The sequence below is a fragment of the Corvus cornix genome, chromosome 3, assembly GCF_000738735.6.
Source record: "Corvus cornix cornix isolate S_Up_H32 chromosome 3, ASM73873v5, whole genome shotgun sequence".
NCBI classification, from domain to species: Eukaryota; Metazoa; Chordata; class Aves; order Passeriformes; family Corvidae; genus Corvus; species Corvus cornix.
In genome coordinates, this window is record NC_047056.1 from 70,582,069 (window position 1) to 70,599,491 (window position 17,423).

General features: G+C 42.0%; 1 protein-coding gene across 1 annotated transcript in view; it reads right to left on the reverse strand.

Moving 5' to 3' along the window:
- Positions 1-13,695, reverse strand: part of CRYBG1 (crystallin beta-gamma domain containing 1) — a 98,414-nt gene extending 84,719 nt beyond the window's left edge. Inside the window, exon 1 of the mRNA XM_039569218.1 lies at positions 13,630-13,695. The gene's annotated coding sequence lies outside the window, so the exon portion shown is untranslated. The remainder of the gene's footprint in view (positions 1-13,629) is intronic.
- Between the last annotated feature and the right edge of the window lie 3,728 nt (positions 13,696-17,423).

Sequence of the window (17,423 nt, forward strand, 5' to 3'; positions counted from 1 at the left end):
TAATAAGGATTACATAACAAGATACTACCAGGAAGATAGCACCCAAATTGTTTCCTTATTGTCCCTTGATAGTGATTTGACCTTGGCAGAGATGGAGAAGGCACTGCAGTGCCACAGCACCTGTTCCTCACCCAAGCACTTTGGAAGCAAGTCACCAACATCCAAAGCTGCGTGAGCACCAATGGAAAATATTCATGTTCCCAGTTTTGGGAGGTGCTCACTACTCCTCCAGATGAACCCAGTCACTGCCTTGTTTGTTCATGTGTCCTTCTTTAGCTTTGTGAACTCGGTGACAAAGGACCTAAACCAATGAACCCCAGCTTATTAAAAGTATTGGAAACTGAAGGTAAAAGCTCTGCGAGAACAAGAAACTTGCACTCAGGCTGAGGAGTGTTTGAAACATAGGAAGAAATCTGGCCCTTTGTTCCTCTGATAGGAAGCACAAGCGGCAGCAGCAAATCCATGGATCCTTGTGGATATTGCTAGATCAGAAAGTCCTTACGTTTGAGCCCAGTAACCACACACCCATGCATCTGTGAACACAAACGATGACCACTGCTCAAAAGCAAAACAGACGATTTAACATACATGTGCAAAGAAAAAGGTTCTGCCAAACCCTTGTTCTGAGGAGCTGTTATGATAATTTCTCTATTTTTGACCAACTTCTAACATCTCCTGTAAAAACCTGACCCTAAAGTTCAGAAAATGGCATACTCAAAAGTCTCTCCACAGTTTTGGTATTCACAGGCTAAAATCACAAGGAAAAGAGGCAAGCAAGGGCAACCCAGGGAAGACATAAGAAATGCTAAACCAAGTAAGTCCATCCAAATTTCAGTATCCAGTTAGACAGTATTTATTTTCATGACCTTAACTCCTAACAGTCTTTATTTCGCAGCTGTTTCCCCTGACACTCTTAATGTGATTGGAGAGGTAAAGGCAACTGCATCTGCATGTGTTCTTCCCACAACTGAGTAAGAGGCTTCTTGGAAGAGGATTCACAGCTCTTTTCAAAAGTAAAACACTAGATGGAATATTACACACACAGAGAAAAAAAACCGAAACAAAACAAACCCACCAAGTAACAAAAACTACGCTTGAAGAAGGACCCTGATTTCTTTTGAAAGTAAAAAAAAGGAGGCACACACATCATGGCATGCTGCTGCCAACACCTGACTGCTCACACTTGCTTCATTAGATGACATAAACAATTAATTTGTCATCAGCAGTAAAATTTATTTATAATCATCTGCACATATAATAGACATCCTGCTAGTAAGAAAACACAGTAGTAAACCAAAATGCACGTTAGATGAAAGCAATTATTACGTCTTGTATATATTTTTAAAATTTATATCAAATCTACACCTATGCTGCAATACAGCCTGTATATCACTGAGTCCTCTGGAAATAAATAAAAGTGTATTTCAGAAATATGAGAGAAACAGATCAGATGGTGGATAGTCTGGGGATTATTATGTCGAGAAAAAGAACAGAGGGAATTGCATGTTGGTAAAAAATAAGTAATACTACTAATGAGAGAGAAATCCTTCCGTCTTGGTGGCAGAGTGTCGACCAGGAAACTAATGGTAAACTGTTATCAACTGCTACTTCATGTGAAACAAAGTCAGAATGGATACATCTCACTGTGGGAAGAAATGAATACATAATAGCACATTGCTGTGGCAGCTCTCCCACGGTAATGACAGGAAAGTTCAATTTAACTGGAAAAGCCTATCCAGTCCATTATTTGGTGAGAAAGAATTCCATGGGACACAGTAAAGAACAGTGGGAACAGAAAATTTCTGGACTTGGACAAACCTTAACCAATTATCAAAATGTGGAGTCCTTAGAGCATAAAGGAGTTGCTTTAAGATGGATGCAGGAGAAGCCCTGCTGCAGAAAACAGGCAGGGAGGGGGAGAGAGCTGTTTAGAAGAACTACACAAGGAAATATGCCAAAGGTTGTCAAGTAACTCAGATCTAGCTTAGAAGAGATTAGACATGTCCAAACAGGTATACAGACCTTTCTTTTTCTTTTAAAACCAAACAAAACCAATCAAAATTAAACTGTAGAGTTAATTAACTGCAAGTTAATCACAATGGCAGTGATATTAAGGAATCACCCTGATCATACTTAGCAAAATCACAAAAAAAAAAAATTTAAACAATTCCAAGGAAAACAACTGACAAATAAATCTTTCAAGAGAAATCACATAAAGTAAACAGGCATCCAACAGTGAGAAGTGATCCAAATACATTTCTAACAGTAATTAAACATCTCTCATGGCCTAACTGTATTTTGTACTTCTAGAAGAAACTTGACAGAATATTAAAACATAAATAGTCATCACAAAAATCTTGATTACATCAGGCAACACTATAACATCATCAAAAATACTGTTGTGCTCAATATTTGAACTTGCTAGAGGACATGTAGACATAGAAATTAAGAATTCAAAGTTGCTGAGGTTTTGTTGGACACTTCCTCTTCAGTTTCTCCCCAGCAGCCAAAGCAAGCACCCCTGTAACATGCAATCCTCCTCCCTCGAATACCTCCGGCTGAGCCCTGAACTATTATTACTGCCTCCAATGCTGCCCCACTGGTTTGGCAGCTAGTGGGACATTCTTCCAGCACCAGCAGCCCGCCAGCAGCTCCTGCCAGGCTCACACATGGCTTCTGAGCACTGTACTCTGCAGTGCGGAGAAAAGAGATATAAGCCCATTATACCTAAGTTCATTTAGGATGCAGAGGATTCATAAAAATACTCAGGACTAAATTACTACACTTTTTCACAATGTTTGTACTTGAGGTCACCTTTCAATCATGTGTTTGTATTAAAGTCTCACCCCCACATTGTGGTTAGTACTTACAGGGGGAAAAGGGGGACTTTTCACATAAAAAACAGACCAGTTTATCATCTGACTAGATTAACTTCTGACAAAAACTTACATTATGAAATACATGCTGATTTTCTAATTTTTTATTTCTCTGTAAGATATTCTTAGCACCCTGGCACACATGTAGAAGTTGTTTTGGATAAGACTCCTGTTTGTTATGAACCTAAGTTTATAAAAACTAAAGCATCCTCATAGACTATGCTTCAATCCAAACATATTATGTTTGCACTAACAAATCGTTCTTGAAAGTCAAGATGAGAAGTTAGGTATCTTAACAGAAAAAGCTGCATTTAGGCCTCAGAATTTTTAAAGTTAATTTTAGGTCTTTTGTTTGTTTTATTAACTATACGGAACCACTAGACAGCCATGTTGTGCCTCTACTCATTTTTGTCCTTTTTTAGTGAGTTACAGTGAAAACATGAAGTGTCTCCCACAGAATCTAACTTACCCATAAATTTATCTCATCTGGAACACTGAAAATCCTGTGTTAAAATGACTAACTCTACCTTAACTCAAAGGCTATATAGTGGAGTTTTCTACTCATCCCAAGAGAGGAAGATATCATCTAGATCTTATTGAAGAACTGGTTAGTTCAATTACCAGTCGCTCCAAGCCACAGATACGGGGCCTAAGATAGTGCCAACGAGACAGACTCTTATGAGTAATAACACAGCTCTGGCTGCCTTTGGATTTCCACTCTTCCAACAGAGAGGACAGAAATCACCACAATTCAGGTTTGTTAGAACTTTAAATATCAGCTTTTTCCTGAAAACATCAGGAGGTTTCAACCCAAATACAGAAGAGCCCTGGCTACACTCTACTACTGACAGGTAACGTGACAGGAATGGGCACTGAGCTGTTCATCAGGAACCACAGAGTCCATTTCACGTGAATACACTTATTACCTGCAGGACTGTCACTTACATTGTATTTAAAATACTCCCCTGTGGAATGTTCATAGGCCTCTCAGCCTCTTTTTTAATCCGTCATCTCATACACACCCTTTAAATTACACAAGGACTAAAAAGCCTGATAAGTTCCGCTCTGAAATTGCAAATGATATGCACTCATTCAGAGCTTTTGAAAGATGCCAACTCTTTTTGGTCTTTTGTGCTGTTATTTACTATTTGCATAGTCAAAACCAGACTCCATTATTCTAGACATTTGATAAACACACAACCCAAGCCACCACAGCCTGGGAGAGATTACTCTGTAAACTAACAACACAGACAAAAGGTGTGAGAAAAAGATCTCTTACTGCCTAAACTGAAAACAGACAAGGGTACCTCCCACTGAATAAGTTAAGGAATCCAGCCACAAATCAGAAGAATCCCACAAAGTTAACTCAGAATATCTCTACAAGGTGGAGTGAAGCAGACATCTGTGTTCAATGTGCCCAAGTCCGAATCAGCCAGGCAAAAAGCAGCTTTAGTTCAAAAGCCATGTCACTGTGTTAGCTGGGTGCTGTGTCTGCACATTTGCCCTTCCAGGCTGACTACAAGAGATTTTTCTCAGTGCTGTAGAAACAAATCCATCAGCCCAATCAGTCAATCTGCCTCTCTACAGAATGTGATAGCACTAAGCTATTTTTGTTTATGGTAGCTAGACAAACCCAGCTATGTTGCTTCCGAAGAGAAGGTACCTTGTTCCTAGACAACTTCTAACCCAGGGAGGCGAGACCCTACCTGGAATGCTGCATCCAGCTCTGGTTCCCCAGCACAGGAAGGACAGTGACCTGCTGGAGCAAGTCCAGAGGAGGAACACCAAGTTGATTAGAGGGATGGAACACCTCTCATCTGAGGAAAGGCTGAGGTAATTGGGATTGTTTAGCCTGGAAAAGAGGCAGCTTCAGGGTGACCTAATTGCAGCCTTCCAGACTCAACAATTTCTTCCTCTTCACCAAGCCCACAAATCTTCAAAGAGAAAGAACATAACATTTCATTTCCAACAGAGAGAACATAGGATAGATATCTTACCATTTCCATCCCTATTTTCTCCCCTACTCCTTCAGCTTTTGCACATAGCTAAGGGAGGTCACAAATTTGCTTCAAGAGGGGACAACAGGGAAGGTCCAGCATAGGTGTCCTCCCTCTACCATGGAGAATGAATTATTTGTACTTTATCTGTAAAACAGTATAACCAGGGGTGAATCATCAAAATGCTCTCCTAGAAGATGGAGATGGCACTACAATGTTACAGAATCTTATTAATAAACATATGGTTTCATTTTATGCCAAATGTGTTTATACTGTACCAAAATCCAAAATATTTATTTTGCCACAAGAATTACTGGTTATTCACTAAATAATTCGTAAGTGTCACAGGATTCCCAGCCAAGGGTAGGAAAATGTGTCAGGACTGCTAATCACACAGCACGTCCCTGGCTGTTGTGGAATGTCCACTGTGAAATCCCACCGGTGGTTTCCAAGGAATTAAAATTATGGAAACAAAACCAAACAGATCAGTAAAACTTTCTGAAAGTCAAAGAATAAGAAACTATAGGCACTCCCCCAGAAATCCACAGGTTCACAGTGACCTTGCACTTCTCAGTGCCGAGTCGTTGCAAGTCCTTAGTCTTCATATTATTCTACTATCAATCATTATCAGCAGCACGCCCTTGTGACAATGTGGGCTACCTGTACATCTCCTGTACATGAAAGGTGTACAAAATGATGTGAGTACAGAGAAGGGCCACCAAGATGCTTAGATGCTGGGGTGTGAGGTACAAGAAACACCTGGCTGTAGAAACTGGCTGCTTAGCAGGGACCAATCTCTACTTGGAGGTGCACAGGGAAGGACTAAGATGCAAGGGGTGCAAGTTGCAAGGTGCAAGCATGAGAAATTCTGCTAGCCTCCTGCCAGGAAAAAACATACAAGCTCCTCACCTCCTAAAAAGCAGCTTCTCCTCACAAGTCCACTGATTTTAGAGGTTCTCTCCCACTTTCCTAGAAAAAGTAATCTTTTAATTAGAAGCCATCTACATGACTCTCCATGAGCCCTGAGAGACTGCATTGTGGCACCTACTCCTGGCCATAAAGAAGGGACAAATAGAAAATTATGGTTTCCACTAGGCCATGCAACTTAAGTGTTTTCTGCTCAACTGCTCATAGTCTGTGGACTTGGCCGCTTATGCTTCTGGATTTGAATGGCATCGGACAGTATTCCTGACCTACAGCCTTGCCTCAACAGCAGCACCACAGCTGTGGCACCAGCAACAGTTCAAAATATGCTGGAGGCAATAAAAAAGTAGCTTACAAAGAAGAAAGACCAACTATAAAAAAGCTGATTAAAGGATGCACAGGGGCCCCTCTTTGCCTGTTTTTCTTAGAGTACTTACAGAGTGATTAAACTGCACAAGGAGCACTGCAATAAGGTATCCTTACTGAGATTTTTATATTTTCTTTTGTCAAAATGTTGGAAAACGTGAAATATGTAAAAACTTTCTTAAGAAAGGAGTTTTTTGATATTTGATCTTTGTATACTTTCAAGCCTAATCAACAAGAGGGGAGATTTAATCTGTGAAACAGAGAGCAGACAACAAGCTCTAAGTGATGTCCAGGTGTTACAAAGACAAATTACTTGTTGGTAGAAATGCCTTGTTAAGCTTTAGGGCCTGACAGGTTTCAGCCATCTCACACCTAGAGGGAGGTTAACAAAGTTGGGAAGAAGGATGTACCATTGACAGCAGACACAAAGAATGCAGAATTTATGGGCCACAAGGACATTTGACAGAATCCCCAAGATGAGGAACAAACTAATAAACCCTACCCAGCAACTGTGCTGAATCAGCTCTGACTGGGTAAAAGGTAATTCTGCAGGGGGAGATCCCAACCACCGACTCATCGACCCAAAAACCCATCGGCCCAAAAGAAGAGAAACACCATGGGACTGATTAGCATGAGAAGCGAAAGAATCATTAACCAAGAGAAGATAGAACACTAATTAATATGAGAACTGTGTAACTTGTAGCCAATGAATCAATGCTAAAATGTATAGTGAAAAGTTTTGGTAGTGCTGGCTTTGTGGGTTTGACACCCAGCACCCCTTTCTGCACAGAACTGTAAATAAATCAAATACCTTGACTATATGTGTGGATTGGCCCCTTGCACACAGAGTAAAAGAACCTATTTTGGGACAACAAAAATGGAAGTTTTGCTTCTGGTGTTGGGGTCTACCTGAAACTCAGGATTTGGGGAATTCATCAAACATGTCTGTTTTACAGATTTTCATAGCTCAGGATACTTTAAAATTTTAGTTTGGTTGACTTCATAACTGTGAATTCTAAATGAATAAAGGATTCAGGTACCAAAACGAAATTTTATCCAACTAATATTTTTTAAATTTTTATTTCAGAATTTCCAAGTACAGTTCCAGAATAATACAGAAGATGATATCTTATTGTCTTTAAATAAATACTATGGAGGTTTTTTTCAGAGAGCACTAAAGGAGGCCAATCTCTTCTATTGATCAGTCTTTGCCTGATCTTTCCCTTCTTGTCTCAAGGGAGCACCTAATGATTAAATATTTGATGATAGATTGTGTGAGCTCACAGTATGTGGCTGCATGAACAAACACGTGTGACGATAAGCTGTACAGCAGAAGGTTTGCTGGTGTGATGAATATAAGAATCGTATATACAAAAATACACTGCTATCAGATGCATTACATGCATGCAAACCATTGATGACTTCTGTCTGTTTTGAAAGCTGAAGCAGGCTTTTTTTTTCCTTGCACAGGAACCTCTGATGACAGAACAGGTCCTCATGTTTTTATTCTGTTTTAAAATGCAAGCTGCTAAAGGAAGAACTGCTTAGTATCAACAGTTCCCCATCTTTCCTATCACAGGATTATATTTCCAGCAGAATGTAACTTTCCTAAGCATTACTATTTTGGCTAAAATGCAAATCAGACCATAGGTGTAGTAGCATCCTCTCCCCTTTCTCCTGCTTCCCCTGTTCTCTTACTCTAGCCGTCTGGGGAAGGTTTGTTTCCCATGCCTTTCCCAGCCTTCCCAAGAAAATGCAGAAGTAGGGATCAATCCCAGTTCCCTAAAGAAACTTGGAAAGTCTTAACCACAATCAAATGAATAACAGCGTATATGGAATAACAGGAATTATGCAAAAATGAGTCTCTAAAACCAGACTGCTTGTGAACAAAGAAGGTGCCTTAAAGCTGCACATGAAAAACCAGAACACAGTTTTTGAAACTCATGACTGTTTGACTTTGCACTGAAGCATCTCCTACATGGACTATCAGCCTATGGACTCCCTCATATTGGATAACATCGATGGAACTCAGATGCCCAGATTTAGATGTTGGAGGTGTCACCTTCAGGCAGCTTTTAAAGTCAACGAGAAGAAGCTTGCACTTCTAAGATGCAATTCATTTAGCCTGGTTTAGACACTCACCTTAAGGTGAGATGTATTGCACCCAGACATGACTGTTTGCCCTTCTTAATTATAAAGTGAAGAACTATTTCAGATGCAGATATCTGAAATTAGAGGATATGCATGTCATCTTGTATATGAAGTAAATTAAACGAATTATATTGACCCTTTCTATAGCATGCTAATTTCTATCTACAGATGTTGTCCTGCCTTTTCCCTGAGATCACCACAGGTGCAATAAAGTACCGCTCTTGCTGTTCCGTGCAAGCAGGAGCCCACTAGCATGTGCAGCATAACCTGCATGATGTAAATCTTGAGAGGGTGGAGAGGGAAGGAAAGATGGGACAGAGTTGTAGGAGCAAGGACCAAGACAAGAAGAGACAAGGGATAGATACGTTGAGAAAGAGCAGCAATTGAAAACTGCTGTTTCCTCATTCAGACAAGCGGTACTCACTGAATTAGTATGCACTCAGTATTTAATACCGTTTTTAGCACTCCATGCATCACTAAGTGCCAGCTGTATGTACCTGCACTCAATAAGAACTTTTTGTTTGTGCATCTTCCTGGGTGGTTTCTACAGTGATGTTTTGTAACAGTAATTTCCCAAAACAGCATTCTATTTTTATTTGTCACTATTTCCAAGTGTGGATCTGACACTGGCACCTAGTTTGAGGAGGATAGAACCTGCTTTTCACAACAGTCCTTGTTTTAACAGACATTTAAATATTCTGTACAGAACTCCTGTCACCTGAACGGAACTCAGCACTACCATGGATCAGATTCACCCAGATACAGTAAGGTACACCATCTCCTCAAATAAACATCCAACAAAGATAGAAGCACCCAAAAAACCAAGGAAAAAATCCTTGACTGTGAATGGCATGAGTCCATTAATTCACTTCTTTGTTTTTTAAAGATATTCTTTTCTAATTTAAGGGGAAAAGCACAAGCAAAGAAAGTCAGCAATTCTTGTGCACCACAGCAGTCAGGAATGAGGTGCCACTCTTCTCTACCAGGATCTACCTTTCATACCCTGACATCCAAGCAGGTTGACCAGGAAGACACCAGCAGTCTTACTGCTTCATATTTTTCAGACTCTCATTTGATTTTGAAAAGGACAAAATGAAAAAGAGAGTGTTCTTCACCGTGGTGTTTACACAGCCACCAAACCTGCAGCTGATGTTAAACTCATGCAGGAGAGACAGACTACTACTTTCATGGCACAGATGTCATTACACTTTCACAGGACAGTATTTTTTACTTCTTAAAAATGCAAAAAAAAGCAAATGAATTTTTTAGCACATCATTCCTCTAAGTATCTTTGAGAAACATATATTTTTTCTAAGGATCAATTTCCTCATTAGGTCACAATGTAGCAAAGAAATTCAGAAAAAAAATCTGCTTTTAATTCTTTGATCATGACAGCTTAAGATATCTTCTCTCCCCTATAAAAAAATTAAAATACTACATCTTTATTCCTAATGAGTTATGCTTACATTACAGATTACCAAGAATTATACATCAAACTGAATTACCCTTTTCCATTTCCACTTCCCATTAACTAAGTGCAACTAGGAACACTTGCAGAAATCCATATTCAGTGTTACAAAAGAACATGGGTGAATGTTTCCTTTTTCTTTTTATCAACCAGACGATGCACAAATGTGAAGTTAAACATATAAAGTACATTGAACTGAGGGCTCATATTTTACTTTGCAAAACAGCCACCTGTGTAACAGTTTTCTACATTTTATTCTTGTCAGTCAATTGGGCTACTAATGGTCTGTGTTATTACACACTCTGTTTTTCACAGGATGAAGCATTTGTTCTTCATCTTTTTCCAAAAGATGATGTTACACATGGGCTGTGAACCATAGCTCCTTCACCTAACACAGAAGTCACAGAAGAGTAACTTAGAGAACATGGAAGTAGGGAAGAGATAGCAGATCTTGGTCTCACTGACACTTTTTCCACTCAAAACATAACGTTTCTTCACATTCACCATATCTCATGGATGTGCATGTTCCACCCCAAGATAAGGTATAATCCCCAAGATAAGTCTAACTTTCCTTGGATGCAGCCTAATGCTGTTTCCCTTTCCTTATTTTTATGCTATTACTGAATCCTTAATAGTTTTTGTTTCCATGCCAAATCACTGTAGAATAATAGTCACACAGGTTTATCTGCTTTCACATACTTAATATATTGTTGAAGGCGAGCTGAGTTAATTTAATCGGGGGAGAGCAATAATAAAAACAAGGGGTGTTGCTGGTGGTAGCATTTCTGACACACTGAATAGCAAATACCCGTGTTTCTCGAAACTGAGGAAGTAATAAGCAGCAAAAATATCCTCCTTTTTCATGGTGATTACACTGACACATCTGGGGCAAGAACCTAGCTACTGTCATTTATATGGTAGCCAACTCATAACTGGACCAAGTAACTTGTCTTGTCTTGACCATCAAATACAAAAAGCTCCAGATTCATAGGGTAGTATACATTGTGAGAAGCACTGCTAAACAAACACACCCCAAAGATATACAGTTTTCTTTGTCCTCCTGCAGTCAACCGCCTGCTCCAAAGTTCAGTTCCAAGTCATCCTCTTCATTTTTAAAGTTGCCATTGGGTGGAGATCATTCAGTGTCCAAACCATGACAGCTGTGTAAAGACATGACTTCCAAGGGACAAGTAAAAATTGGTTTCATAATATGATGCAGTTATCTATGGCATGGTGACAACTGTAATTCTTTTCCTTTTTTTTCACTGCACCTTCTTCTGTTTAGAGGCTCAGACTTGTAGGTATTATCTGAGGGAAAGAGATTCTACAAGCTTTTGCTGGAAAAAGTAACCAGAGGAGTTCATCTGGCTGCCCTGACTTAAGCCCATGAATACCGGCAGTACAACACAAATTTCGTAGAGACAGGAGAATGCACACTTGTAGTTTCAAGTTTAAGGCAGCTTGATACTTGTTTGGTTTTTCTCACAAGATATTTTTTATACCATACTGGGTACTGCTCTTCCAGATAAATAATTAGCAGCAAGGAAAAGTATTGGCTACCTGAAAAGATAACATAATAACATAACAACACAACAATAAGACTAGCAAAAGAGCTGATGATGAGATAATTTTTTAACTGGCGTATCATATAAATAGGTGTCTTCAAACTGACAGCTGTCGTGCTTGCCATGTGCCAAACCATAGCTAAAACCACGGCCACTAATTAAGCATCTTGTATCTTCAAAACCATCCTTCCTAACAGGATGCCTTATCTGGCCTGTAAAGTATTCTTGAGATCAAACATTACAACCTACCATTGATGTAATAAAAATAAAATACTTCAAACCATGTCTTTTGAGAAATGCTACTATAATCTTCAACATATTTTTAAAAATGCATTTAGTGTTTTTGGCTGTATATTAAAGGCTTAGTTCATTCCATCTTTTTTGAAAGACAAGGATGGTAGAAAGTTACATAAATGAGAAGCTTGTGCTCTCTGAACACAGCCAACTGCAGTTAAAGACGGTGACATATATGTGTATTTTCATGCGCTGAAGCACAAACCCCACCTGTCATTTATAGCAGAAGGATTGGTTCCCTGACCAAAACCCAAAACCCCCAGTGTTTTGTAACAGGAGTTACAAACCTATCCTTTCAGAAGACTTGCAATTACTAGACTTCTCTTGTAATTTAGGCACAGAACTTGGAAACAAATTTATGCAGTAAAAAAATCCTGCTATCTGGAAGAAAAACGAACCCACACCTAAAGACTTACGCCACTTCTCTTATGCCACCATTCATTTGCCCACATCTAGATGTTCTGCTCAGTTTTGGGCCACTCAATACAAAACACTGATAAAAAGGAATGAGCACTGATAAAAGAGGTTGAGCACAGGGCCCCAAGACACTGAGGGGCTGGAGATCTTGCCCTTAGGAGTGGCTGGGGGAGTGGGGCTGGTTCAGCCCAGGGAAGAGATGACCACAGGAAGGACCCATCGCCTGTCTGCCAGTATGCATGAGAGGGTCACCAAGAGCCATGAGACTCTTCAGTAGTGCATGGCAGGCACAGCACAAGCTGTGAGTTGAAATATGCTCCAGCCTTCTACCACAAGAAAATATTTCACATGAGGCAGTAACACAGCTTGCCTAAATTTGTTGTGCACTCTCTCTTCTTGGAAGATTTCAAAACTCTAGTGGACACAGTCCTGAGCAACTGGGATCTGAACTCAGTGCCAGCCTTGTTTGGGACTCGCTTCCACCCTGCTGTTTTATCTGGCTTCGGAAGGCAAAAGAGGGATCTGCTCCTGCTTGAGGTCACCTGCAGAACTGCCCTGAGCTTGGCCACTCAATAGCATTATGAAATACATAATTTCCTGGTTTAAAAGTTCTGAAAAGCAGATTTCATTTTCTCTTTCCTACAAATACCTAAACATAAGCATTATTTTTTCCTTTTATAAAAGAGGTTGGCATTTAAAGTCTTCAATAATACATTTCAATACCAAATACAAACATAATTAGACAATACTTTAGTCAAGTTCTAACTTCTACCTGATGCCTATTTTTCCAGCGAGTACTAGTATTTTCATACAAAACCACCTTCTGAAACTTAGAGATTTCTCGATTTGAACCAAATACCTGAGAAATCAATAGCTTACAGCTTTTTTTTTTTTTTAATGTAGGCAGCACTGACATCTTCTTACTGCCCGGCTTGTGATGTTCAGATCTGAGCAGTATTAACTAAACCCTTTCCTGACGTAGCCTCAAGTTCACCATATGCTACTGTGAATTACCATCACGTCAGAGACTTTACTGCTCGGCAACCCCACAGTCTCACTGAGGCTCTCTGCATGCTGCGGCCACAGGCTGTAAACAGCCCCCGGGGAATGCCTGTGTCCCCAAGAAGCCAGCACGCACTAGATAGTCATTACTCACGGGAGACTTGGAACCACACTGGGGAGCAACAGCTACGGGGAGCAATGTAGCAGAGTGCTGTCAAATCCTTCTCTTTCATCTTCCTCCTCTACTAGGTCCAGAAAAAGCGAGCACAGGACAAGCCCGCTGCTGCAGAAGAGTAAAAGCCATTCACGCACACCAGCCGCCCTTAGGAGGCTGGTTTGGGCCGGGAAGCCTCCCCCTGCTCCGGGCACAGGGCTGAATGTTACTTATTCACACGGGCGCTGCTGTTTGTCAACACGGCTGGGCGCCGCTCCGCCAGCAGGCTGAGGCGAGCGCGGGACGGGAAGGCGGCTGCGGGACCCGCGCTTCCCTCCTCGGGAGAAAACCCCCTGGCCTCCAGCCGTGCCCGGCCCGCCGGTCCCCCCGCCGCCCGCTCAGGTGTCGTGCTTACCGCGGGGCCGGGGACTCGAGGGGCGAGGCGGGCGGCGGGGTCCAGGCGGGCGCGGCACCGCCGCCCCCCCGGGGATGCTGCTCCTTCTTCTTCGGGCGCCAGTGGGGGAACGCGGGGCGCCGCTTGGGCGCGGCGGCGGCGGAGGGGCGGCGGCGGGGGGCGGCGGCCGCCCCCTCGGGCTCCGAGTCCTCCGACTCGCTGCGGCCGAAGAGGCGCTGGAAGCGGCTGCGCCGCGCCATGCCGGGCTCCGCGGGGCTGTGCGCGGCCGCGGGGATCTCCCGCCGGCAGCCGGGGCGGCAGCGGCAGTGGGGGGAGCACGGCGCTCTCGGGCTGTCCGCGGGCATGGACGGGGCGGCGGTGGCAGCCGCCCGCCCCGGTGTATGCGTTTAATAAGGAGATTCCCTCCCTCCCTGCCCACCGCCGGACGCGTCGGTCCCTCCCCGCGGAGCGAGCCGCGCAGCGCCGCGGCAGGCGGGCTCCCCGCCGGTCGCACAGGAAGGGAGCGGCCCACGTGTGATCCCTGCCCAGGGTGCGCATTAGGGGCCATTATCTTGTTGTTGTTTTCTCTAACCCTGAGGTGTGCCCCGCGCCCCGGACACTTGTGCAAGGCGCGGGGAAAGGCTGCACGCCCGCCCGCACCGCGGGCTCCGCAGCCTCCCGCGGCCGCCCCCCGGCCCCTCCTAATTTAAGGCGAAAAACATGAATAAAGAAAGTCAGCTCTACAGCCGAGGGACTCAGGAGCCAGCACACCCCAAACCTTGCAGCGCTGCTTTTTGTCTCGGTGCCCGCCACGTTAATTAATTAGCTGCTTATCCCTCTCCCTGGGAATAAATTGGCTCTGACCGCCCTGCTGGCTCGTTATGCCGAGGAGGACGAGGAAGGGATTCCGTAGGGAGGCAGAGCCGCTCCCGCGTGAAGGGTCAGCCTGAGACACCTTGCAGAGGGGAGGATCGTGTCAGGTCGTATCGTGACCAGCCCCTGGCAGGACCTGGCTATCCCATGTGTTCCTCGGTGCTTTTAGGAATCTTCTCTGAAATGACCCTGAGGTCCAGCTTTCCTTAGGAAACACTGTTGTGCGCTGACGGATACCGTCTATCCTAAATTGCGCCTAACAAGCACGCATTTGTCTGATGTAAGGAGCTTTCAGGGCACTTGTGGTTTTAATTCTGATTTTTGCTTGCTACTGATGGGCCATGGATGTTACAATGGTCTGCTACAAATACTAAGATGGCGTAATAAAAATGTTGGAAATCTGTGTTCTGGAAAAACTTTAAATTCATCATACAATAGTCATTTTAAGACAATAATTGACAAACACTACATAAATTGATGGATATAAGTTAATTCTGGTTTTTTATGGCAGGAGGAAAAGGATGTGAGCAAGGCAGGGGAACACAAAATACAGAGGAGTTGGCTGAGCAGCTAAGTCTTACCTATGCTGCTGTTTTACTCCAACCAATATGTACACCTGTTTGGGCGGCAGATTCAGTTCTTTTCTGAGATGTAATTTATTTGTTTTGTGATTAACTAAACAGAATGACTTAAAAAGAAAGTGATTTTCCCCAAAATTAAATATGCATCGTGCCAAAACTGGGCAGAACTGGAAAGAAAGATAATTGTACCCTCAGGAACTGCATAAGAAATTGAGAAAAAAAAGTCAGTTTCAGTAAAGCAAGCTACATAAGCATGAAAATCATAGAATCACAAAACACTTGAGGTGGAAAGGGACCTCTGAAGGTTGTCAAGTGCAGCTCCCTGCTCAAGCAGAGTCAGCAAGGGCAGGCTGTTCAGGACCATGTCCATTTGGATTTTAAGCATTTCCGAGGACAGAGACAGGAGATCTGATGGCAGGTAGAAGCTGTCCTTGACAGATGGCTAGGAACAAAGCAGAAAGTCCTGTCTGCTATATCTGGATAGGATTTTTGGACATTGGATAGACACTGTAAAGATTCAAATAGCTATTCTTCTCTTATTTTAGCCTAAAATTATTCCATTCTACTTCCTTGACTAGAGGACCACAGCTGTCATAACCATGGCATTTTCTGACATTCACCATTGAAGAAACCAGATAAATATACTACTGAGTCTGTGTGCTACATTTCCATTTAGGTGCCAGTTATAACTGGGACTCTGCTTTGCCAGAGCAAAGGTAAATTAATTGGTGTTGGTGAACCACTTCACCTAAACAGCACTGGAGAGCAAGGAGTCTGGGCCACTTCAGTTGTGATGTGTCCTCTCCCTGACACTCTACCTGTTAGGTACCTTGAGTTCATGGCAGACCAGGCAGATGAGGGTATGTTCAGCAGACCTGTGCTACTTCATTCCACACCAAAAAAAATAGGTGTGTTTGGCCTGAAAATATACAGTTTAACTGACAGAAGAACAAAAATGGAGAAGTACAAGGCACACTTTTTTTCAAATCCTCTTAGATTATCTTGGCAGGGTCTAGATTAGCATTAGCACCAAAGAGTACCTAGAAAATGTGCAGAGTTACCTATCTCTCTGGAGAGACACATACAAGAAATATGCATTCCACGTAAGCCTTGAGGTATCTGACGTTTGTGCTTCAGTGTTAACATAACCTAAAAAATCCTGATACACAGAAGTAAGCGAAGGGGTTTGGTTGTTAATATTTTTCAAACTTTGGGCAAAATTAAAGTCTGGTTGTTAAATATGGCTGTGTCAGAATAATGTGTGATTTTGATCCAAACATATCTGTGGAGGCCCAGTACTTTTAGTTGTACCTGACTGATGTAGAAGGTTTGGATCTCTTAATTCAGGAAAGGCATTTTTAAGACCATTAGCTAAGACAGACATTCGTAAGAATTAGCCAGTCATTTAGGAAATTTTAAATGATGGTCATGTTTATGTCAGCAGCCAGTTTATGTCAGTTTAATCCAGGCACATGCAACAGAACAAGTCAGTCTAGGTTTATCTGAACCAACACAATTTTGCAACATTTCATAGTACTTCATACCTTAGAAAGGTATTATGCAACAAATTATCCTTCTCCTGTTTGGTATCATTCCAGCATGGTGAAAAAGAAGATGATTGAGTATCTTGATTAGACTTTGCCTTACTCAGTATCCGTTTAGCTTGACTGCAACCTCTATGTGAGATTTAAAAAAACCAAAAAACCCCCAAATCTGAAACATGCTAATATTGGAGTTACAAAGATAATCTGATAAATACAGACTTTGAAGTTGTTACAGAAATCAACTAACACACTGGTTGAGATAACACTATTTATTCAAATAATTGATTCCACCTTTTTATTTTTTCAAACCAGAAACAATCACTGTTCTAATATAAAACTATTCCAATAGCTCTGAAACAAACAAACCTCCAGTCTAAAACCCATACACAAATTACAGAAAAATAGGAATGGATTATCATCAACTTTGTCATCAATTTTTTTTCTTTTCCAATACAACAGATGTGTGAAATTTCCTTCAGAAATGGTACATGCATGCAAACATTTGAGATTCAGATAATTTCCTGTCAGAATATATGAAGACTGCTTTGGATTTCTACACTTTGGAGTTGGTGGTAAAAGGGCAATAAAGTACACAGGGGCCCAAATCCTGCCTGTGTCCCACATAAAACACCTAAGTCCCAAACTATGGTCCTGAAATCCCACATTCATTTGACACCTAACCCTGCAGGCACTTAAATTCCAGGGTTGCCTCCCTGTTTGTCTTGAAAGTGCCCCAGGTACTTAGGGATTCACTTCCCCACATGCTCAGAGTTGCCTCAGTCTTCACAGGACTGACTGTCTGGTGCCTGCTTCTTGC